Source organism: Talpa occidentalis, unplaced genomic scaffold, assembly GCF_014898055.3.
Source record: "Talpa occidentalis isolate TD23 unplaced genomic scaffold, MPIMG_talOcc4v2.1 talOcc4.7, whole genome shotgun sequence".
NCBI lineage: Eukaryota > Metazoa > Chordata > Mammalia > Eulipotyphla > Talpidae > Talpa > Talpa occidentalis.
In genome coordinates this window covers 77800486-77825509 of record NW_023605083.1, presented here as the reverse complement: position 1 = coordinate 77825509, position 25024 = coordinate 77800486, and the positions used below count along the sequence as shown (strand labels likewise).

At 38.1% G+C, this 25024-nt stretch overlaps 1 protein-coding gene across 5 annotated transcripts in view; it reads right to left on the bottom strand.

The window, feature by feature from the left end:
- LOC119231451 (spermatogenesis-associated protein 31E1-like) overlaps nt 1–25024 on the bottom strand; it is an 84654-nt gene that overhangs the window by 23815 nt on the left and 35815 nt on the right. The gene's annotated exons all lie outside the window — the stretch shown is intronic.

The following is a 25024-nucleotide window of genomic DNA, read 5'->3' as shown; positions in this document are numbered from 1 at the left end:
ATTGAGTGAGAGAATCATCCACCATGCCACGCATTTTTAACTCCCGAGATGTAAAATTGTTTGAAAATATACCTATCAATGCCATTCACCACATCAACAAAAAGAGAGATAAAAATCATATGGTCATTTCAATAGACACTGAAAAAGCAATTCACAAATTTCTATACCCACTTATGATAACGACTTTTAATAAATTGGGGATAACAGAAGCATATCTCAGCAAAGTCCATATCTGACCAACCCACAGCTAAAATCAGATCAATGGTGAAAAACTGAAAGAGTAGCCCCTCAGTCAGGAGCAGGACAAATATTTCCACTCTCATCCTGGCTGCTTACCAAAATATTGGCCGTCCTAGCCAGAGCAATTAGGCAAGAGAAAGACATAAAAGGAATACAAATTGGAAAAGAATTGAAACTGTTACTATTTGCAGATGATGATATCCGTAGAAAATACAAAAGTCTCCATCAAGAGATGTTGGAAATAGTGCAGTAACATTAATGTGCTATTTTCTATGTGCAAGCTATTTTCTATATGTGCTATAGTCTATGTGCAAACATTAATGTGCTATTTTCTATATATTTTACATGGAGAATAGAGAAAAAAAAATAATCCCATTTCCAATCCTTATCTGTTTCTACCAGTGCCTGCATGGGAGACCCCACAGCCCAGAGAAGCCCAGAGTAGGCGCCAAGCACACTGTGCACTTGCTACTGTGAGACAGATATCAGTGTCTGCTCAGTATCCCCAGGTATTCAAGAGATTTCAGATCTGTGAAAGTAAAAAGAGAGCTGCTTCCAGGCTGCTATGAGTTAAGTTTTAAAAACCATCACACAGATATTTATGTTCCAAATATTCCAAGTAAGACATCAGTGACTACTGACATTTGCTGTACATCTGCTTTCACAGGATTATTATAAAATTATGTTCAGGTATCATTTTTGAAGATGTGTATATGTGAGGGTCAATATTTTTAAAACTAAAATGTTAGGAATGATCAGCATATTAAAGAACTGGGTTACCAATATGGTTCAAGGCAAGTAATCTAAGTCCTGTTGTATGCTAATTCCACATGGAATTTATTTAAAAAGGGGTGGCAAAGGACTGATGGTCAAATTTACGGCATCCCCAATCAGTATTCAATATCCATTGGCATATTAAAAAAAAAAAAAAAGTAAAAATCCTTTACTTGGGTCTACCCAGGTTTCCAAAACTTAACTGCCCCCAAAACCATCTGCTGCAGGTGTCCTAGAGGCCCCGCTTAACCATCTTATGACTGATACTAACATAAGGACAGCAGCAGCCAGTCAGTGAAACCAGGGAAGCAACAGCCACGGTTCTCTAGAATTCTGCTCCTCTCCCACTTTCTCTGCAAATGCTCCAGGGGTAAGGAGAAACCCAGTGCTCCATCTTTGCACCCTAGCCAATGCTGCCTTGGCAGCCAAAGTTTCAGGAGTTTGTTTTGGAAAATGTCCCTTCCAGTTCCCATCTCCTAAGCATTCTGGCACAGGTTATAGGGCTGGACTGTAAATAACCCGATGGACAGAAGCGACGCTGCTGTCAAACCTGCTCGTCCCCTCTCTCCCCAGCTACAGTGACTAAGTGCTCCCAAAGTAAGTGGAAGGAAAAGTTTCTTTTCCACTGACACTGTAGTGCCCCCTACTAAGACACTCCATCTTTATAGTGTCACAGTTCTTCTCCACACTCCTCCTTCCTAAGGGTTCCCCTAGCAGGGCCTGAGCAAGGAGGCTAGGCCTCACCATACAGGAGACAGCAACATCCCATTAGGGGTGGGGGCAGGGACAGGGTATTCCAACTGAATTTTTTTAGGAAGACCACTGGCAAAATTTCACTGGGGCTTCAGAAACAGTTGTGCTTTATTCCCAAGCAACTCAGGAAATCCTGTGTATGGCAATTCAGAATCCTACAGCCTCCATGATTTTGAGAGAATGGTTTCTACCCCTATCAGCAGGTAGAGGCCAGTAATAAGCGTTATCTCTGGGTACTGACTTTATCCCTGGCTTCCCCTATTTTACCTGATATTTCAGTCCCCTGAAATTACACAAAATATTTTAGCATATGTATTTAAGCCACCACAAGCCATTTTTGAAATATGGAGAAACCGTAATCATACAATGGGGCCTCCCCGGTGGTGCAGCGGTTGAGCGCTGGGCTGCGAAGCTGCCCGCAGCCTCTGCAGCGCCTGTTCAATCCCCGGCTGCTCCTGGCCACTGGAGGAGGGTCCTACATGGCGCACAGACCTCTCCTGCCGCCTGCTGCTCCCCTCAGCAGTGTACTTCGGTCCTTCTGCCTGCTCTGCTCCCTGCTCTGGCTCTGGTGAGTTCTCTCACCCTCCTGCGCTTCTGACTGTACCCAGTGCTTGTATAAATAAATAAAATAAAATAAAATAATAATAAATAAATAAACACAGAACTTATAAAAAACATACAATGAAGAATAATTTTCTAAAAAAATATTTCAATATTTAATTTTTTACCTAATTTAACTTTATTTTGTGTAGAAGTACTGGGGTGTAGGCCAGCGGTGAGGGGGGCTGGTGAGAAGATTCCAGAGCAGGGTGGGGAGCAGAACAGGTGGATTTACAGAAATACACCTCTAAAGGGAGCCTCGGGTGAGACAGGAGAGGTCTGCGACCATATGTGGTTTAGCTCCCTGTCCAGGCATCAAAATCAAGCCATTGAGGTGATAGTGCTGAGACAGAATCACTCACAGGGCCACCAGGAAGGTCCTAATTTCTTACCTAGATTGAAAGGTCTGATAGTTCCTGTAACTTGTCAGTTTTAGAGAAAAGAAGTCTGGTTATCCAGAGTATTAAAAAATTCTTCCAAAATAAGACGGTAAGCAGGAGACTAAAGTGAGTTCAAAAGAAAAACCAAGAAATGAAATCAACATTTTGAATATCTGAATATAAAATGTAATTACCTGCAACAGTGACCTTTAACAACTTATGAATTCTTAAACTTTCTTTGAAGCACTTTTGTTTCTACTCAGTCCCTTTTAAATATCTAAAAATACATTTTTTCCTACACAGTAAGGCAGTTTAAACATCTTTAGGATTTTTTTTAATCTGGTAAAGAATTTGTTAGACAGGGCTTCCCTGGTGACTCAAGGGGTTAAGACGCAACCTTAACCCCTTAACCCCTTGGCTAACCACAGCCACGGCAGCATGAGTTCAAGCCCCAGCCAGGGAGCTATCCACATGGCACAGCAGACCTCTCCTGTCTTGCCCGCTGCTCCCCTCAGCAGTGTATTTCCGTCAGTCTGCTTGTTCTGTTCCCCACTCTGTCTCTGGTGGATCCTCTCACTTCCCACATCTCTGGCCTGTACCCCAACTCTTGTATGCGTAAAAATAAATAAAATAAATCTTTTTTAAAAAAATAATTTGTTAGACAATATCAACTATCAGATCATTTATGTAACTTAAAAGTATACTGGTGGGATATAGTGGTAACTAACATCTCACAGCCTCAGAAGACTTCTACCACCCGATCTACCATGATGAGATGCATAGCTAGAAACCATTTCCCACAATGCTTAAAGAATTTTGCACATTACTGTGTTTTCTATACCCCTGACAAGCCACTTTAAATCCTTCATGGAACATGGTAGAAAAAAGTACTCAAAATTACAGCAGGTTTCTTTTCTACCAGTGTTCCCCAAAAGTATGGAGTATTTGCCTGTCAACAGGTGTAAGGTAACTAAATGGAAATATCCATATTAGATCTTCTCAGCTGTACATTTTCAGGATAAATAAAATTTTAATATATATTTTATATAACTAACCACACTAGGTGTTATGTGGAAGCTTCCAGATATCAACTAACTCAGTCAGCTAGTCAACAGGGGGATGTACAAGAAGAGTTTATTATTGCAAAGTATTTAAAAGATGAATTTACAACAGAAATAACAATTTTCAAATATTAGAAAGTGATGATGTTTCACCAGTTTGGCTTTTTATTCATTTACTTATGTTATTTATTTTTACACCTGTTTGTTTAGTACAGTATGACAAAGGCCTGAACTTTAATTTCTTTACAGTAAAAGCTGTCGAGATTCCCCTCTATTTCTTACCTCTTTTACTCCCATTTAAAAATGTTTCATTATATCTTGAATTGTACTATACAGTTCTCAAATTATTAAATATATAATGTACAAAATATTTAGGATTATATGCAAAAGGGAGAGCAGTATCTCCACACACACTTCTTTCACAGACCCCCTAAGATTACAGTTTATATCCTAAGATTTCTGTGAGGAACTCAGCAAAGTTTTCATCTGTATTAACAAAAACAGAAATTAAGTTGATTCACAATAGTCTAAAAAAATTGGTAATGTTTAACAAGGAAACTGCTGACAAATCTGTATGTAAACTTTCAAGACAATGCACTAATAAAACTAAAACTACATATATATTAATTATATACACACATTTCTTTCCTTTTGGGGTATACAACAGGAGTTAGCAAATTCTAAACACAAGGTGAATTAGGAAGCCCCCCAAAAATTTCTTTAAAATGACTTACAATTTGCTGACTCCTCCTAAATATAATTCATTGAAAAAGGAGGAGGGGTGGGTCTAAATATCCTTTTGGTTTATTCAATAATTAGACTCTAGTAGGCAAACATCCATTGCGCAAAAACATCACCCTAAAAGTTAAGATGGTGTTTAGCAAATTAACAAAAATCACAAATGACACTTCTGTTCCACCTACGAAATACTACAAATATGCGAACTTTTCTCAAGTCTCCCTCATGGTCATTTTTAAGGTACCAGAAGTCCCATAATCAAATGTACGCTTTAGGAAGGAAACAACTTACAATAGAAAACTATTACTTTCCAAAAAAGAATTCAATTTTAGTAGCTCTTGTCTTAATCACTACAATTAAGCTAATGCTGAGCAGCACACCCCACATTCGTTTCCCACACTGGTTTTCAAGAAGACCTAATGCATCTGGCATTGGAAGACAACATTCTCACACTAGCCAGTAAACAGCAATTTTTAATTTGTAAAAAGCCATTGAAAGAAAGCAGAAATTCACTTGCAATTAAAGTAAGCTCTATCTGCACAGGGCATTTCTGTTTGTTCACTTCACTATCCCTAGCATCTAATCTGTGCTCTCCAATACCATGACCACCAGTCATCAGGTGATGACTGTTTAAATAAACATCTAAATAGAATTAAAGGAAAAGCTGCCGTTGTGTCACTTCAAGTGTCTAATAGTCACATATGTTTAGTGGTTAGAGTACTGAACAGAGAAAATGCAGACACTTAGATTAGGAAGGGGAAGCTCAGCCAGACTTCAAATAATGAGCATTCTCTAAACCTGACACTTGGTTTCATAGCATCTTACATACCTGGAATGGCCGGCTTTTCAAAAACACTCCTAACTGCTCTTCCTATAAAAATCTTAAACAGTTGTACCTCTACAAGTTAGAAAATGGGTGATACAGGGAAGAATGCCAATTTCATAGTCTAAATCTTAAATCATCACCATGCCTGAGAAGAACAAACTGCAGCTTAGTAAAATTTTTTCCCCTACTACCTCCCGCACAGATCCCTGGCCTGGAGTTCTCTGGAAAGTCCCGGGACTGAAATGTCCCATCTATTTCCACCACAATTTTACCTTCAGCTCCAACTCTGGTTTTCTGCAGATCAGTTTCTTTCTGATCCCCCCCACCCAGTGTCCTTTCCAGCACCCAGACAATACCATGTGAGACTTGGCTCCCCAGAGCTCAAACTGCCACCCTAGGTTCTGGCTCCCCCACATCCTCCCTACACTCGGACACTGGGACCATTAAAAGGGTCCCCAGCGAGTCCTCCCAAAGAAGGTAGCCAAGGGTGGGCAGAAGCCAGCTCCGCCCCAGTCTCAGCCACAAGACCACACAGACCATTCCACCTTCCCAGTGCTGGGAGTTTACTCAGACCCACCAGCTTGTCTCGTAGTGCTGGCCCCATCCTCAGGAGCACCCGATTCTGTACCGCCTTAGCTAAGATCTTAGGAGTATCAGTGCGATTCATGCAATAAGATCTGTCCCAGCCCAACACAACCTCCTGAGGCCTGGGCTGGTGTTCTTACTGTTTTAAATTCCTCGTTGTCCCTGTCACATATTTTTGAATGAATAAATAAAGGAATGTTAATATAAATTGAATTTTTATGAGATTGTGTGATTGTATTCATAAAAGTGAATGAATGAGTAATATTCCATGGTATATATTACTCAGCATTCAAAAAAGATAAACACATGCAATTTGCAGCAACATGGATGACGCTGGAAGGGATCATGCTCAGTGAAATAAGCCAAAAAGAAAAAGAAAAATACCGGATGGTCTCACTCATAGCAGGGATCTAGAAAACTTAAATAAGGGACCAGGAAAATGAATAACTATAAGAAAGTGAAAATCAAAATCAACAAAAACTATGAACCAGAGACACTTTTTGGGGGGTGGGGGGCGGGAGGGGAGGGATTGGGGTCAGAATGGGGGGATTGCAATTGTATGGGGAATATAAAAATAAAATTTATTAATTAAATAAATAAATAAATAAATAAAAATAGTAAAAAAAAAAAAAGTGAATGAATGAATGTAAATATATTGAAAAAAGTCTAGAAATACACCAAGTTTTACATGTTCATGTCCAATGGGAAGCGAAGTGTAAACAGGGATGTGGGTAAAAGCAGACTTTTTCATTTTCTCTCTCTCTCTGTTCAACTATTTCTTGAGTCTTTTACAAAATGAATGCATTCAGATATTATTTATACAATAGACACATGACCAGACTTCTCATTTCTGACCCAGCATGCGAAGAGCTTAGAAGTCACTGTTCCACCATAATGACAAGCTGAACAAACTGAGACATCAGCCACTCTCCTTGGGTCCACCAGGTTAGGGAGGTCACAGGACAAACCACTGCCCCATAACTGGAGACAGACAGGCCTCTGGAGAGAATCCCAGCTACTAGAACAGAAACTCATGAGCAGTGCCCGGGCAGAAATTTTGTCAAAACTTAAATGCAGGACATGCAGCATGGATGAGTGTGATGGTCAAAAACTCCAGGAGACAGAGTCACTGGGCGCCCGTGTTTTTTGTGAATTTTATCTCCAAGGACTCCACCAGGACTTCCCAGTAAAGATTAGAGAATAGTTCCCTGTACTTCTGGCAGGAGGAGGGGAAAAGAACTGACTTTGAAAAACCAGGGTACTCTGTTCTTCTCATCAAGGCCTACACTCAGGGAAACTAGTTAACCAGAGCTTCACCAGCTAGAGGTCACCAAACCTAACCAAGCTGGGGAAGTGAACTATTCATCTCTAGCCCCAGTGGATGCCCTGGGATTACATCAAACTGAAAAGCTTCTATACAGCAAAAGAGACATTAACCAAAACAGAGATACCTCACTGATTGGGGAAAAAAAATCTTTGCACTCCATTCAACTTATAAAGGACTGATCATAAAGATATAAAAAAGAACTCACATGATTCAACAAAACAAAATAAATAATCCAGTCAAGAAATGGGCAGAAGACCTTAAAAGACGTTTCTCCAAAGAGGAAATGCAAATGGCCAACAGGCATATCAAAAAATGTTCAACATCCTTTATAATCACGGGAATACATATCAAAGCCACATTGAGATAACACCTTACACCAGTAAGAATGGCACGTATAAAAAAAAAATAACAAGCAACAACAAATGTTGGTGAGGATGTGGTGAAAAAGGAACTCTCCTACGTGGCTGGTGGGAGGGCAAACTGGTCCAACCACTATGGAAAGCTGTCCAGAGTTTCCTCAGTCTACTAAAAATGGAGCTACCATATGACTTTGCAATTCCACTTGAAGGGATCTACCCATAGGACACAAAAACATTGATTCAAAAGAATACCTGTACCCCTATGTTTATTGCAGCACTATTTACAATAGGTAAAAACTGGAAACAACACAAATGCCCAAAAATAGATGACTGGATCAAGAAGATGTGGTATATATACACAATGGAATATTATTCAGCAATCAAAAAGATAAACTCACCTCATGCCATTCCCAGAAACTGGATGGAGCTAGAGGAAATTATGCTCAGTGAAATAAGTTAGAAGGAAAAAGAAAAATATTGGATGGTTTCAGTTATAGCAGGAATACAGGGGAACCAAATAAGACATCAGTCTAAAAAAATAATCAGTACAAAACACAACAAAGCAAAAAAAGACAATTATAAATCAGAGATATACTGCAGGGGAGGAGGAGGGTGAGGGATCAGAGGGAGGGAGGGATGAGCACAGGGGACTGAGGTGAAGCTGCAATTGGTGAAGGAAACTCTATGGGGACTACATCTGAGGGGGCTGGTGGAAGCAAATATCATTTAAAAATGAACACTGATGTAAAAAATAAAAAAATGATAAAATTTAAATAATAGGGAAAGTTCATTATCACATTTTATAAGGCCAACATTAGCTTGATCTCAACACAAAATGATGGCAGTGCAAATGATAGTACAAATGGAAAACACAGGTCAATACGTCTGATGAACATAGATTCAAAAGTCCCCAAGAAAATCTTGAGGGATTAATCCAGCAATACATTAATTGAATCTGTCATCATGACCAAGTAAATTTAACTTCAGAGATACACAGTTGCTTCATATACAATATGCAAGCAATGACACTCACGACATCAATAAAAAAGGAGAAAACTCAAATTGTCATTTCAACAGACACCAAAAAAAATTTCACAATTTCCATACCCACATAACAATTAAGTTTCTAATAAATTGGGAATAAAAGGGACATATCTCATCATTATAAAGTGCATGTAGAGAAAACCACAACTCAGTGTTAAAAATCTGAATGATTTGGGGCCTCCCTGGTGGTACAGGTCTTAAAGACACAGCATATCAACTATCTTAGCCACTGCAGCACGAGTTTGATTCCAGGAGAGGGAGCTAAACCACGTGACATAGCAGACCTCTCCTGCCTCACCCACTGTTCCCCTCAGCAGTGTATTTCAGTTGATCTGCCTGTTCTGCTCTCCACTCTGTCTCTGGTGAGTCCTCTCACCCACCACACCACTGGCCTATACCCCAGTTCTTGCATGCATAAATACATTTATAAACAAAACCTTCAAGATTTTCCTCTAAGAAAAAAACATGACAGATATGTTGACCCTCTTCAGTGATATTCAACAAAGTATTGGCAGTCCAAGTCAGAGTAGTTAAGAAATGTATAGACATACAAGGAGCCAAAATTAGAAAAGCAGTGAAACCATCAATATTTGCAGTCCTAGGATGCTCAACTTGTCCTTTTTGTCCCTGTGCTAGTGGGATTTGAGAATTTTGAGAGCCTTGAGCCTCTCAGCCTGGTCACCTCCTGGGTCCCGTTGAGGGCCCCTTTCCAGCCCCACACAGGTGGCCCCATTCTGGTTAGACATCAGAAAATGACAGGTGGGGGCTGGTAACCAGACTTTCATCATCCCTGACTTCCAGAAGCTACTGGAGATGTTAATTCACATGAGAGTGCAGCTGAAAGTTTGGAAGGAGAGACAAGAGGTAAAGGGGTCAGTCACCTAAATTCTTTGGGGAACATGTTCAAGTGGTTGGGTGACACAGAGGATGTCATGGGTGCCCTGTCATTCTGGAGCATGAAAGACAGATCAGAGCAGCTACTGGGTGCTAGAAATCCACCACATCCTGAGATTTTGGGGTCCACTATCAGAAGACCTTGGGATCTATGAATCTGCACAGTGTGTCCTTAATGGATTCATCAGGGTCTCTGGATGCCCAGAGCTCTGGTGAGAAATAGCTGTAACTAACATTTCACAGCTTCACAAGCCTTCTACTACTCCAAACTACCATGATGAGGTGCACAGCTGGAAACCAGCTCCCACAATGCTTAAGACTTGCACATCTTGGGTCTCCCCAGTGGCGCAGTGGTTGAGTGCTGGGCTGAGAAGCTGCCCACAACTTCTGCAGCACCAGTTGGATACCCGGCCACCGGTGAGGGTCTCCTGCCGCCTGCTGCTCCCCTCAGCAGTGTACTTAGTCAGTCTGCCTGCTGTTCCCCACTCTGGCTCTGGTGAATTCTCTCACCCTCCTGCACTTCTGACTGTACCCAGTGCTTGTATAAATAAATAAATAAATAAATCTTAAAAAAAAAAATAAAAAAAGGAAAGCACCTCTTCTTTAAAAAAAAAAAAAAGACTTGCACATCTCACTGTATTTTCTATATCCCTGACAAGTCACTTTAAGTCCTTCATGGAACATGGGAGAGAAAAGTGTTCAAAGGTCTCTTTTACCAGAGTTCCCCAAAAGTATGGAGTGTTTTTCCGGTCAACAAGCAAAAAGTAACTTAAGGAAAATATCATATTAGATCTTCTCAACTATACATTTGCAGGATAAAGACCAGTTGACTTTTTAAAAATTTTTTATAACTAACACACTAAGTGTATGTGGAAGTTTCCAGATACCACTAACTTAGCTGGCTAACAGGGTGATGTACAGAAAGAGTTTATTATTGCAAAGTAAATAAAGATGTATTTAGAAACATAAATAAAAATTTTCAAACACTAGAAAGTAATGATGTTTCACCAGTTTGGTTTTTTATCCATTGATCTCATGTTATTTATTTTTATACCTGTTTGTTAAGTACAGTATGACAAAGGACTGAACTTTAATTTCTTTACAGTAAAGCTATCAAGATACCCCTCTATTTCTTACCTCCTTTACTCCCATTTAAAAAGTTTCATTTTATCTTACATTGTACCATACATTTCTTAAATTATTAAATACATAATGTAGAAAATATCCAGGATTATATGCAAAAGGGAGAGTAGTATCTCCACACACAATTCTTTCATGGATCTCCTAAAACTACAATTTATATCCTAAGAATTCTGTGAGGAACTCAGCAAAATTTTCACCATTATTAACAAAAGCAGAAATTAAGATGATTCAACACAGTAAAAAATTTGGAAACAGTTAACAAGGAAACAGCTGATAATCTGTACATAAACTTTCAGGGCAATACACTAAAAAGTTTAAAACTAAATATATATTAATTATATACACATATTTCTTCCCTTTGGGGATATAGAAGAAGCGTTCTCAAATTCTAAACACAAGATGAATGAAGAACTCCCCCAAAATCTCTTTAAAATGACTTACAATTTGTGACTCCTGCTAAATATAATTCATTTAAAAAGAAGGAGGAGTCTATTCTAATTATCCTTTTGGTTTACTCAATAATTGGACTATAAACCTAGACTGCATGGACTTGGAAAGGGCTTCCCCCACGGCCAGAGATGAGCTGAAAAGCTCCCACAAGTCAGGCCCCATCTGGTGGCCAGTTGGAGCCCAGAGGGGGATCTAGTCACCACTGGGGCAGATTGCGGGCGCAGGGAACTGTCCTCCTGATCCACCATTTTAGACCAGGTATCTTTGTGTCCCGAACCCACCTAGACTGCATGGACTGGGAAAGGGCTGCCCCTACAGCCAGAGGTGAGCTGAAAAGCCCCCACAAGCCAGGCCCCATCTGGCCTTCAGTTGGAGCCCAGAGGGGGATCCAAGGATTTGGAGCCCAGTGGGTGATCCAGCCATGGCAAGGGCATTCTGTGGGACTGCAAGATCTGCCTCTGGAATTAAATAAATACAGAAGAAGGAGATTTTCTGTGACAATGACCACTAACATATTCATAGTACCACTGCCCTACTGGACTTCTGGCATAACGTTTTTGACTCGATTGGACCACCATTTTCTGACATCCCAGAAGGAGCACACCAGAAAGTTGCCAGCCAGTAAAAGCAACACAATGTCCCAATGCATAGGACAAATTAGAAAACAAGCAACAAGGAAAAGAAAGACTACAAGCAACCAAGAAAATCCTCAAGGAAAAGACACACCACAAAAAGAAAATCACCCACCAGAATGCAACAACAGTGACTTGGAAGAACTTCTGAGCCTTCCAGATAGAGAATTTAAAATTGCCAAGATTAAAAAACTGAAAGAAGTCATAAAGAGAAAACACTGATAAGGGAAAAATAATCAATGATCAGAAGAATGAAATTGAGTCCCTAAGAGGGAAGAGAAAGAAATGCAGGAGATCAAAGGATTAATGGAAGAGCTAAAGTCTCTGGGAAAAGCAGTGCAAGCAGAATAGAGGAAATAGAAGAATGAATAAGTACTCTTGAAGACACAGAAATAAAAAGAACCAGAAAATGAAAGAGAATTATGAATTATGAAGGAAATTATGAGAATTATAAGGAAAAAGAATGAAAAAAGACTTTGGGAACTATCTCACTCCATGAGGAAAGGAAATAGAGTTATAGGAATCCCAGAAGGAGAGGAGAGAGACATAGGAACAGAGAAAATATTCAAGGAAATAATAGAAGAGAATTTCCCAAACATGAAGAAGGAGCTGAAAATAGACATACAAGAAGTAAGAAGAACACAAAACTTCCATGATGAAAGGAAAAATACAGCAAGACATATAATCATAAATCAACCAAGAATCCAAGACAAGGAAAAAGTAATGAAGCTGAGAAGAGGGAAGAAACATGTTACATACAAAGGAAAACCAATCAGGCTGAAATCAGACTTCTCTGAAGAAACACTACAGGCAAGGAGAGAGTGGAGGGACATAGTCAACATACTCCAAGACAACAAATGCCAACCAAAAATACTCTATCCCGCAAAGCTTTCCTTCCTCTATGAAGAAAGAATAAGGACCTTCCCAGACAAACAGAAACTCCATAATTTTATTACGACTAAACCCTGACTCCAAAAACTACTACAAGGTGTCCTAAAGGCAGAACCAACAGAGGGTTGCATAAGAACGGAACAAGACAAAAAATAATAATAAAAAAAAAGAAAACCAGAGAAAAGAAAACAAAATGGCAAATACACACGCTGACATATCAATATTAACTCTAATTGTAAACACACTAAACTCCTCATTAAAAAAACACAGAGTTGCAGGCTGGATTAAGAAACAAAATCCAATGTTTTGCCGACTCCAGGAAACACATTTAACTACAAAAGATAAAAATAGAATGAAAGTAAATAGATGGAAAAAAAAATCCTACAAGCAAATGGACCAAAAAAAGAAGGCAAGAAAAATTATATCAGATAAAATAGATTTCAAGCTCAAAAAGGTAAAAAGAGATCCAGACAGTCACTACATTATGATCAAGGGGACAATACTTCAAGAAGAACTAATATTCATTACCATATACTTACCAAATGAAGGAGTACCAAAATATATCAGACAACTATTATCATCTCTGAAAACAGACATCAGAGAAAATGCTTATGTATTAGGAGACTTCAAAACACCACTATCAACAATGGATAGATCAACAAGAAAAAATAAGTAAGAACACTAAAGCTCTAAATAAGGATCTAGAGCTCATGGGCTTAACAGAAAACTATAGAACATTAAACTCCAAAAATCTGAGTACACATTTTTCTCAAGCACACACAGATCATTCTCTAGGATCAATCACATACTGGGACAAAAACAAATATCAACAGATACACCCAGATTGAAATTATACCAACCATCTTCTCTGACCATGAAGGCATCAAACTAGAAATAAAACACAGAAAAGAAGGTAAGAAACCCTCCTACCTCATGGAGATTGGAACCCACACTACTGGAAAACCACTGGCCTAATGAGGAGATCAAAGATGAAATTAAAGAATACTTTGAGCTGAGTGACAAGGAGGACACCACTTTCCAGAATAAATGGGATACAGCAAAAGCAGTAATAAGAGGAAAATGTATAGCAATACAGGCTCACATCAACAAACAAGAAAGAACTCAAAGAAACAACTTAATCTCACATCTCAAAGAGCTAAAAAAGAACAACAACAACAACAAAAAAACCCTAAAGTCAGTAGAAGAAATTAAATAATAAAAATCAAAGCAGAAATAAATGAAATAGAAACTAAAAAAGCAACCCAAAAGATCAATGAAACCAAAAGTTAGTTCTTCTAAAAAATAAATAAAATAGAAAAACCCCTAGCCAGGCTCACAAAGGAAAAATTGGAGAAAGCACAAATAAATAGGATCACAAATGAAAGTGGAGAAATCACAACAGACACAGCAGAAATCAAAAGAATAATCAGTAACTACTATGAACAGTTATATGCAAACAAGCTCAACAATCTAGAAGAAATGGGCAAAATTCCTACAACTCTACAATCACCCAAAGCTAGATAAAGAAGAAATAGAACACCCAAACAGACCAATTACAAGCAGTGAAACTGAAATGGTAATCAAAACCCTCTCCAAAAAACAAAAGCCCAGGACCAGCTGGATTTACAAATGAATTCTACCAAACATTCAGAAATGAATTAGTACCTATCCTTCATAAACTCTTTCAAAAAGTTGAGAAGGAAGGGATAATACCAAACACATTCTATGAAGCCAGCATTACATTAATACCAAACCAAACAAGGACAACACAAAAAAAGAAAACTATAGGCTAATCTCTCTAATGAACACGGATGCAAAAATCCTCAGTAAAATTTTCGCTATCAGAATCCAACAATATATCCATAAGATAAATCACCATGACCCAATAGGATTTATTCTAGAGACACAAGGATGGTTCAACATCAAAAATCAATCAATGTAATCCATCACATCAACAAAAAGAAATATAAAAAAAATGATAATATCAGTAGATGCTGAGAAAGCTTTCAACAAAGTACAACACCCATTTATGATAAAGGCCCTTGAAATTCTTGGGATACAAGAAGCATACCTTGACCATCATAAAGGCCATATATAACTAACTCATAGTCAATATCATTTTCAATGGTGAAAAGCTGAAAGCATTTCCATTAAGATCTGGAACAAGACAAGATTGTCCGCTCTCACCACTGATTTCATTATAATACTGGAAGTCCCAGCCAGAGCAATAAAAAAAGAGAAAGACGTAAAAAGAATCCAGATAGGCAAGGAAGAAGTCAAACTATCACTATTTGTAGATGATATGATAATATACATAGAGAACCCCAAAAACTCCACATAAAAACTACTGAAACTAATCAATCATTTTAGTAAAGTGGCAGGATACAAAATCGGCATGCAAAAATCAGTAGCCGTCCTATACACAAACTAAATCTGAAGAAGAAGAAATAAAAAGAACCATTCCTTTTATAATTGAAACAAAAAAATAAAATACTTGGGAATAAACATAACAAAAGAGGTAAAGGACCTATACAAAGAAAACTATAAAACACTGTTAAAAGAAATAGAAGACCACACAAAGAAATGGAAGACATCCCCTGCTCATGGATTGTAAGGATAAACATTATTAAAATGGCCATCCTACCAAAAGCAATATACAGATTCAATGCTATTCCAATCAAAATTTCAATGTCATTCTTCAAAGAAATAGAACAATTATTGACGAAATTCATATGGAATCACCAAAAACCCCAAAGCCAAAGCTCTCCTGGAAAAAAAAAAATAGAAGGGAATGGAGGCATCACACTCCCAGATTTCAAGTTATATTACAAAGCCATAATAATCAAAACTGCATGGTATTGGAACAATAACAGACACATGGGCTAACAGAACTGAATAGAAAATCCAGAAATTAACCCACAGATTTATGGTCAACTAATCTTTGACAAAGGAGAAAAGACTATGCACTGAAGCAAAGAAAGTTTGTTCAATAAATGGTGCTGGGAAAACTGGGTCACTCCATGCAAAAGAATGAAGCTTGACTACTACCTCACACCATACACAAAAACCAACTCAAAATGGATTAAAGAACTAGACATCAGACCTGAACCACAAAATATATAGAAGGAAATAGAGGCGAAACACTACATGACATGCACATCAAAGGCATCTTTACAGACACATCACCCAAAGCAGTGATAGTGAAGGCAAAGATAAACAACTGGGACTACATCAAATTAAAGAGCTTTTGCCCAGCAAAAGAAACAATAACTAAAACAAAGGGAAACCCCACCGACTGGGAGAACATTTTTGCACACAACACTAATGATAAAGAACTGATCACAAAAATCTACAAAGAGCTGAAACTCAACAAAAAAAAGAAAATAATTCAGTCAAAAAATGGGCAGAAGAGCTAAAAAGAAACTTCTCTGAAAAGGAAATGCAAATGGCCACCAGGTATATGAAAAAATGTTCAACATCACTTGTAATCAAGGAAATGAAAATCAAAACTACCATGAGATACCATCTTACACCAGTGAGAATGGCACATATTAAAAAAAAAAAACTAGCAACAGCAAATGTTGGTGAGGATGTGGAGAAAAAGGAACTCTCCTGCACCTTTGGTGGGAGTGCAAACTGGTCCAACCACTATGGAAAGCTGTGTGGAGATTTCTTGACCTACTAAAGATAGAGCTTCCATATGATTTAGCAACTCTACTCCTAGGTATTTACCCAAAGGACACAAAATCACTAATTCAAAAACCCCTATGTTTATGGCAGCACTATTTACAATAGGTAAAAACTGGAAACAACGCAAATGCCCAAAAATAGATGACTGGATCAAGAAGATGTGGTACATATACACAATGGAATATTACTTAGCAATCAAAAAATATAAACTCATGCAATTTGCAGCAACATAGATGGAGCTGGAAGGAATCATGCTCATCAAAATAAGCCAGAAAGAAAAAGAAAAATACGGGATGGTCTCACTCTTAGCAGGAATTTAGAAAACCTACATAAGGGACCAGGAAAAAGACTAACTGCAATAAAGTAAAAATCAAAATCAACAAGCACCTATAGACCAGAGACACACTACAGTGGGGGGCAGGGGGAGGAGAAGAGGGATTAGTGTCAGAAAAAGGTGGTGGGAATTATATGGGGAATATAACCAAAATGAAAATGCATACATTATGCAAAAATGAAAAATGATGTAAGAATTATATAAAATAAAATAATTCATTAAAAACCTATAATATCATCATGTTATAATCTTGTTTTAATTTTCTAACTGGTGACACTTAATTTTCTATCATCTGTGATTATGTCTCTATTGCCTCATTCCTGCAGTATGTGTTAACTGGATATGGATTTCTATGTGGAAATATGCACTTATTTTTTCCCAGCCTAACATATATTCCACAGTCTTCTGACGGCAGGATTGTTAATGAGCTACATGTTATTATTCAGATCACACTTCCTCTGTGAGTAATGCCTTATTCCCCTTCCCGTGGGTTTTTCCATGGAGATAATATTTCATTCATTTATAAAATTGTTTGTATATGAGAATTCTAGGATCTTCCCCTGAAGGTGCTGCTATCACACCACACCCCTACAAACAATACTCTCACAATCCCCCACCATATTGTAATATATGCTCCCTGCCCTCTTTGTTCTTGCCCCATATCCCCCCCACCTTTTTTTTTTAGTTTTTAGCAGTTTAAATGTGATGTATCTGAGCATGGATTTTAAAAAATATTTATTTATTTATGATTACAAGAACTGTTGTCCTTTTTTGGTTTTGGTATTAGTGTAATGTTGGCTTTGTAGAATGTATTTGGTAGTATTCCTTCTTTTTCAATTTTTTGAAAGAGTTTGTGTAGTGTAGGCACTAATTCACTGCTGAATGTTTGGTAGAATTCATTTGTGAAGCCAGCCGTCTGGGCCTGGGCTTTTGTTTTTGGGGAGTGCTTTGATTACTGCCTCAATTTCACTTCTTTTAATTGTTCTGTTTAGGTGTTCTATTTCTTCTTTGTCCAGCTTTGGATGATTATATCGTTCTAGGAATTTGTCCACCCCTTCTAGGTTGTTGAATTTGTTTGCATATAAGTGTTCATAATGATTTCTGATTATTCTTTTGATTTCTACTGAGTCTGTTGTGATTTCTCCTCTTTCATTTATAATTCTATTTGTATGTGTTTTCTCCCATTTTTTTCTTTGTGAGCCTGGCTAGAAGTTTGTCTATTTTGTTTATTTTTTCAAAGAACACACTTTTGGTTTCATTGACCTTTTGGATTGCTTTTTTAATTTCTATTTTGTTTATATCTGCTGGTATTTTTATTATTTCCTTTCTTCTACTGGCTTTAGGGCTTTTTTGTTGTTCTTTTTCTAGCTCTTTGTGATGCGAGATTAGGTTGTTTCTTTGAGTTCTTTCTTGTTTGTTGATGTAAGCCTGTATTGCTACATATTTTCCTCTTATTACTTCTTTTGCTTCATCCCATACATTCGAAAGTGGTGTCCTCCTTGTCTTTCAACTCAAAGTATTTTTTAATTTCTTCTTTGATCTCCTCATTAGTCAGTGGTCTTCCAGTAGTGTGGATTTCAATCTCCATGAAGTGGGAGGGTTCCTTGTTTTCTTTTCATGATTTATTTCTAGCTTGATGCCTTTATGATTGGAGAAGTTAGTTGGAATGATATTGATTTCATGAATCTGTTGATGTTTGTCTTGTAGTCCAGTATGTGATCGATTCTGGAGAATGATCCATGTGCACTTGAGAAAAATGTGTACTCAGATATTTTTTGGGTGCAGTATCATATAGATATCTGTTAAGTCCATGAGTTCTATGTCTTTAGTTAGGGTTTCTGTGTCTTTATTTCTTTTTTGTCTCATTGATCTGTCTATTGGTGAGAGTGGAGTGTCCCACTATGTGTGTATTTTCTTTAATATCTATTTTCAGAGCTGATAAGATCTAATATATTTTGGTGCTTCTTCATGTGGTGAGTATATGTTGATGAGTGTTATATCTTCCTGATGTATTGTCCCCTTGATCATAATGTAGTGTCCATCTATGTCTCTTTTTACTCTTTTTAATTTGAAGTCTATTTTATTTGATATAAAGTATGGTATATAAGTATAGCTATAAATAAGTATAGCTGTCCCTACTTTTTTTTTTTTTGGTCCATTTGCTTGTAGGATTATTTTCCAACCTTTTACTTTCAGTCTGTGTTTATCTTTTGTGGTTAAATGTGTTTCCTGGCGACAGCAGAAGGATGGATTTTGTTTTTTAATCCAGCCTGCTACTCTGTGTCTTCTTATTGATGATTTTACTCCATTTATATTTACAGTTAATATTGATATGTTGGCATCTGTGTTTGCCACTTTGTCTTTTTTGTGATTTTATTCCTCACTTTATTCTGTTCTTCTTGATCATTCCTCTGTTGGTTTTGGCTTTAGGACTTCTTGTAGAATTTTTGGGGTGGGGTTTAGTTGTATTGAATTTCTGGAGTTTCTGTTTGTCTGAGAAGGTCTATATTTTTTCTTCATAGAGGAAGGAGAGCTTTGCAAGGTAAAGTATTCTTAGCTGGCATTTGCTGTGTTGAAGTGTATTGAATATGTTACCCCATTCTCTTCTTATCCGTAGCGTTTCTGCAGAGAAGTCTGAGGTTAACTTGATTGATTTTCCCTTGTAAGTTATCTGTTTCTTTCCCCTTGCCAGTTTCATTATTATTTCTTTGTCTTGGATTCTTGCAAGCTTTACTATTATATGTCATGCTGTAGTTTTGTTTTCATTGTGGTAATTGTGAGTTCTTCTCACTTCTTGAATGTCTATATTCATCTCCTTTTTCATACTTGGGAAGTTTTCTTCTATTATCTCCTTGAATAATTTCTCAGTTCCTTTGTCTCTCTCCTCACTTTCTGGAATACCTATAACTTACATTTCCTCTCTTCATGGGGTCTGATAATTGTCTAAGGGTATTCTCATTCTTCTTCCTCTGCACTTCTCTTTTTCTCTTTTGGTTCTTCCTATTTCTGTATCTTCAAGTGTACTGATCCATTCTTTTCCATGGATCAGTGTACTGATCCATCCATTTCCTCCGTCTGTTTTCAATGCTTTTCCAAGAGCTCTTTGTCTCCTCCAGTAATCTTTTAGTCTCCTCCTTTTCTTTTATTTCCTTTCCTAAGGTCTCATTTTAGTTCTTCAGTTCTTTGATTATTTGTCTCATCTCATTATACTTTTTAATCATGCTGATTATTAATTCTCTATCTGACAGGCAGATAATTTCTTCCATGTCATTGTTGGGCTCTGGTGACTGATTTTCTTTTTGTGGTGTATCCTTCTCCTGCGGGCTTGCTTGGTTATTGGTATTTTTCCTTCTCTCTGCCGTTTGCTTTCTAATTTGTTCTATGTATTGGGACGTTGTGCCGCTGGTGTTGGCAGGCATCTCTTTGGATTGCCCCTTCAGGGGTGTTGAAAACTGTTTAGCAGACTGAGACCAACACTGGTAGGCCAAAACTCCACCAGAGTGTTGATGCTGTGGCTGTGTTGCTGGGCACTGTCTCTCACAGTTCCCTCCCTCCTTATTTACTCAGTTCCAGCAGGGAATCAGTTAGTTGGTGATTTTGCTGTGGTCAATAGGTGGCGCTAGAGACCTGTACTTGCAGCCCTGTGCTTTTCCCTTCTAGTTCTCTGAGAAATGGAGAGGAGCACCTCAACTCACTAGCTATTGCTCAGGCTGGGTGCTGTGTCTGTCCCGTGTTCACTGGTGCTGTGCCCGTAGCTGTGTGGATCCTGTACCCTGAATTCTGTGCTCTAGTTCTCAATCTCAGTGTCTCAGATCCAAAATGATGGCTGTCACACTGTGCAGTGCCCACTGTTATGGCATGTCCTAGACCCCAAATCCTGTGCCCAACTCTCACTTCCAGAATGGGGTCTTGCTCCATGTCTTGTTTCCCTTCTTACCCCTGTTTGTGTAGCTCAGCCCCTCTCAGAGCCTGAGGGTGGTTTTGGAAACCCTGGTTTCCAACTATTAGGAATTTGGTGATTTTGTTCTGATCACTAGATGGCACCAGAGATCTTTCCTAGTATCCATCCAGTGCTGTGATTTTTCCCTGTGGGTGTCCAGGGAACTGAATGTGGGTGGCGTGGAATGGCTCAATGGCGTGGGATGCTGTGTCTGCCCTGTGTCGTGTGCTGTGGGGATCCCATGCCCAGAATTTCGTACCCCAGGTCTCAGTTCTGAAGCCCTCAGATCAGGGATGTGGTGGTAGACCAGTTCAGTGTCCGCATAAATGGTGCCATTTGCACTCTGTCCCATGCTAGAGTGCCTGGTTTTTGATTTTGCAGTGAGGGTCATTCATCTCAGTGATGGTTCCCACGTGTCTCCCCAGGAACTTATGTCACGGGCATGGGGATCTAGGCAACTGCAATCCACATATGTTTTATGAGTGTGTGCACACTTGTCTGCACAAGCTTACTGGCTGGCCTTGGGCTATTTGTAGGTCTCCACGGAGTCTTTGTTTTTCTCTAATGGTGCCTGGAGCCAGGGGTGAGAGTAGAGGAGGAGGCAAAATCACATCTCCTCCCTTGGTTTATTCCACCCTTTGCTGACCTATCAATGTTCACCCTGTTAGAGAGTCCTGGGTCACTTTACTAATAATTCCAACTGAACTCAGTTGTTCCTGGTTCCGCCATCTCTATGTGAGTTCCCTCAATTTCATAACTTTTGAAAATCTAGGGTTACTGGAATTTTAATTTATGTCTCTGCGTGCTATACTCTTAGAACTCTGTATGTCTGAAATTCTTTCTCACACAGTGTGTTTGTCCTTGCATAGACCTAAAGAGAAATTAATTTTCCTTAATGTTTGTGAATTCTGAGAAAAAATTAAAAGCTTTTGTTGAAGTTAATCTGAACTTTCTTTAGCTAGAGAAGCTAATAGAAAATTCAATAACTGCCTGAACCATACAAAATTCAAATGTGTAAACTGTCTATGTGTACATTCTCAAGTTTCTTGAATTTTGCTTCTGAAATCAATAAAAGTTAAACTAAAACGATTTGTGACTCTCTGCACTCAAATCATCTTTGCGCATGCATCTTATGAGGGTACACACATGCACACACACATTTATCCTCTAAATTTCTTGTTTTTCAAATAAGGGTTAAGCATTTCAGTTCAAAAGGCCTCCTGCTGTTATTCTTGTAAGTAGGACTGCTAGTAGCTGTTTGAATATCTCATCCTTCCCACCAAAGTTTCTGATTTGAATTTTGATCATTCTTATTTGGTCCCCTTGGACATGAAGAACAGTTTTACTCTTGCTACTTTCAATGCTATACCTTTGTATTCTCAGTTTGACTATGGCTCAAAAAGTGAATCTTTTTGTTTTTATCTTGCTAGAGCAAAACATTGTCTGTGGATTAATCATTTTCATCACATTTGTTAAGTTTTCAGCCAGTAATTCTACATGGTTTTTTCTTCCTTTTTTCCCTCCTTTCTTTCTGGTACGCTCATTCATGTATGTGGGTGTGCCAAACGATGTCTCACAGGACAGCTTTCTTCAAACTCTTTCCTCTTTGTTCTTCAGAATGCTTAATTTCTATTAATCCATCTTCATGTCAGCTGATTCTTTCTTCAGCCTCTCAAACCAGTTTTTAATCTGTTTTTATAATTTTCAGTTCCAGATTTTCTTTTTTTCCCCTCCAACAAATCACACATGCCCTCACCCTACCCCTCCAATTTGCCCATATCCTCCCCTCCCCCCTGCCCCGTTTTCTCAACTAACCATTATATTCTTCTTGGTGAGTTCAAGATTTGTTCCAACTCTTCAATGCAAAGAAGTGTTTTATGTATTTATATTCTACAGATAAGTGAAACTGTTTGATATCTGCCTTTCACTTTTTGACTTTTTTAACTCACCATAATCCCCTCAAGTTCCAATGATTTTTTTTCCTGCAAATGTAAACCTTTCATACTTTTAAGAAGACCTAATATCAATCCTCAATCCCTTCAAAAAATTATTGAACAGTAAGGAAAATTCCATATCACATTTTATAAGGCCAACATTACCTTGATCTCAAAACTAAATAATGAAAGTACAAAATGGAAAACTGTAGGGACATATCTCAACATAATAATAAAATCCATGTAGAGAAACCCACAACTCAGTGGTGAAAAACTGAAAGGTTTTCCCCTAAGAATAGAAACAAGACAGGTATGTCTACTCTTGTCACTAATACTCAACAAATTATTGGCAGTCTGAGTCAGAGCAGTTAAGCATGAGATAGAAACAAAAGGAATCCAAATTAGAAAAGAAGTGAAACCATCACTGTTTGCAGATGACATGATACTATACCTAGAAAGTGCAAAAGAATCTATAAAAAGGTAGTAGAAATATTAAAATCAGTAAATTGACAAGTTACATACTTGACATACATATGTGTTATGTCTCATATGCATATACACACTCAAGTAATCTCGCAAACTTCATATGTCAGTTTTTATGTGAACACATGAGTTGTCCACTTCTTTTATTTTATTTATTTTTTATTTGTACAAGCACTGGATACAGTCAGAAGCATGGGAGGGTGAGAGAATTCACCAGAGTCAGAGTGGGGAACAGAACAGGCAGACTGATGAAATACACTGCTGAGGGGAGCAGCGCGCACAGCAGGAAAGGTCTGCACGCCATGTGGGACCCTTGCTGGTGGCAGAGATCAAACTGGCACTGCAGAGGCTGCAGGCAGCTTTGCAGCCCAGCGCTCAACCGCTGCACCACCAGGGGAGACCCTGTCCACTTCTTTTTAATGCAGTACCTCCCAAAGAGTGGAAAGGCTTTGGCTGGCCTGGGGTCAGTGCCCAGAGTCACTTAGAGAAGGCATTTTATAGACTCTCCAAGCCTCTGGTATCTAGATTTAGATCATGTGTTCACATGTCATGTCTAACCAGATACTTAAAACCAAATTATGGCCATCCCTGCAAAACAATAGCACCAGTTATTGTTTGGAGACAATATCTTTATAAACTTGACTTAGTTTTTAAATGAAAAACATAAGGACTTCATAAGGAGAATAGATTGAGCCAGGCATATATATCCTGAATGAGGGGACCCTGGGGAATACAGAAATAGGAGGTGGTTTCACATAATTAGGAGGGGATAACTTCACCTTTAAGGGTAAAGAGAGGTATATCTAATAGAGAGGACATGTTCAACGATGATTCTATACTGGCTGATACCCCTCAAACTACAATACTTTTAGATCACTACTTCATTAGTAATGACCACTTTTTCTATTAGGAGTAGGATAAAGGAATTAGGAGAAAAGGCAAGAAATTATTCTTTACTTCCAGAGTCTCTATTGGCATTAGTTTCACATACCAAGATGACACCTATTGGAAAAGGACCTACCTAGGGCATCTTGGCAAAAGCCTCCCTGACTCCTTTTGGGGAGATTGATACCACAATCGCTTAATTATTATATAATGTGCATCTCTGTCTCCTAATACCTACTTTAGCTGGAAAAATATTTCATCTGCTATAAGGTTATCCTGACTTTTTGGTTCCTATTTGTTCTAGGATTGTTTTCCAACCTTTAATTTTGAACATACATTTATCTTTGGAGCTCTTTTGGGTCATCAGGAGACAACAGAAAATTGGGTTTTGTTTTCTGATCCAGCCAGTCACTGAGTGACTTTGATTGGTAAGTTCAGTCCATTTACATTTAGGATAATTATTGCTATTTAATGATTTGCTTCTGCCATTTTGTCTTTAATTTTCTGGTCCTATCTATTCATTTCCTTATTCAAGTTTTTGTTGTCCTTTTACTGAATTACAAATGGTTTGAGATGTTTGAGGATGAAATTCGTGATTCATGTACACTTACTATTAGTCACTGTGTTATCAACAAATGATACGTTGCTGATTGAAAATCATGGTCTTTGGAAGATAAATTATAAAATGATTCAGTACCTGGTAAATAAAAATTAACTCCAAAATATGTATTGAGTGATGGGTGTGTAGAAGATGTTTCTATGCTCACAGTAAATATTTCAGTGTTGAAAATCGTCATGAAAAGTAAATAATACTTGGGTAACATTTCCCCTAGTTTTGGTAAAATATTATATTTTTGCAGGTGAGAGGAGTTCCTGGGTTTTCCTCTTTTGCTTCAATTGTCCATACTTAGTATTATAGAAGTCAGTTGAACTTACAGAAACAGCAGAAGAGTGAGTGAATGACCATAAGAGGCAAAAGTGGGGGAAATTAGAAGAGGCTAATAAAAATGTAAAAATTTCAGCTAAAACATTAATCTGAGAATCTAATGTATACCATGGTG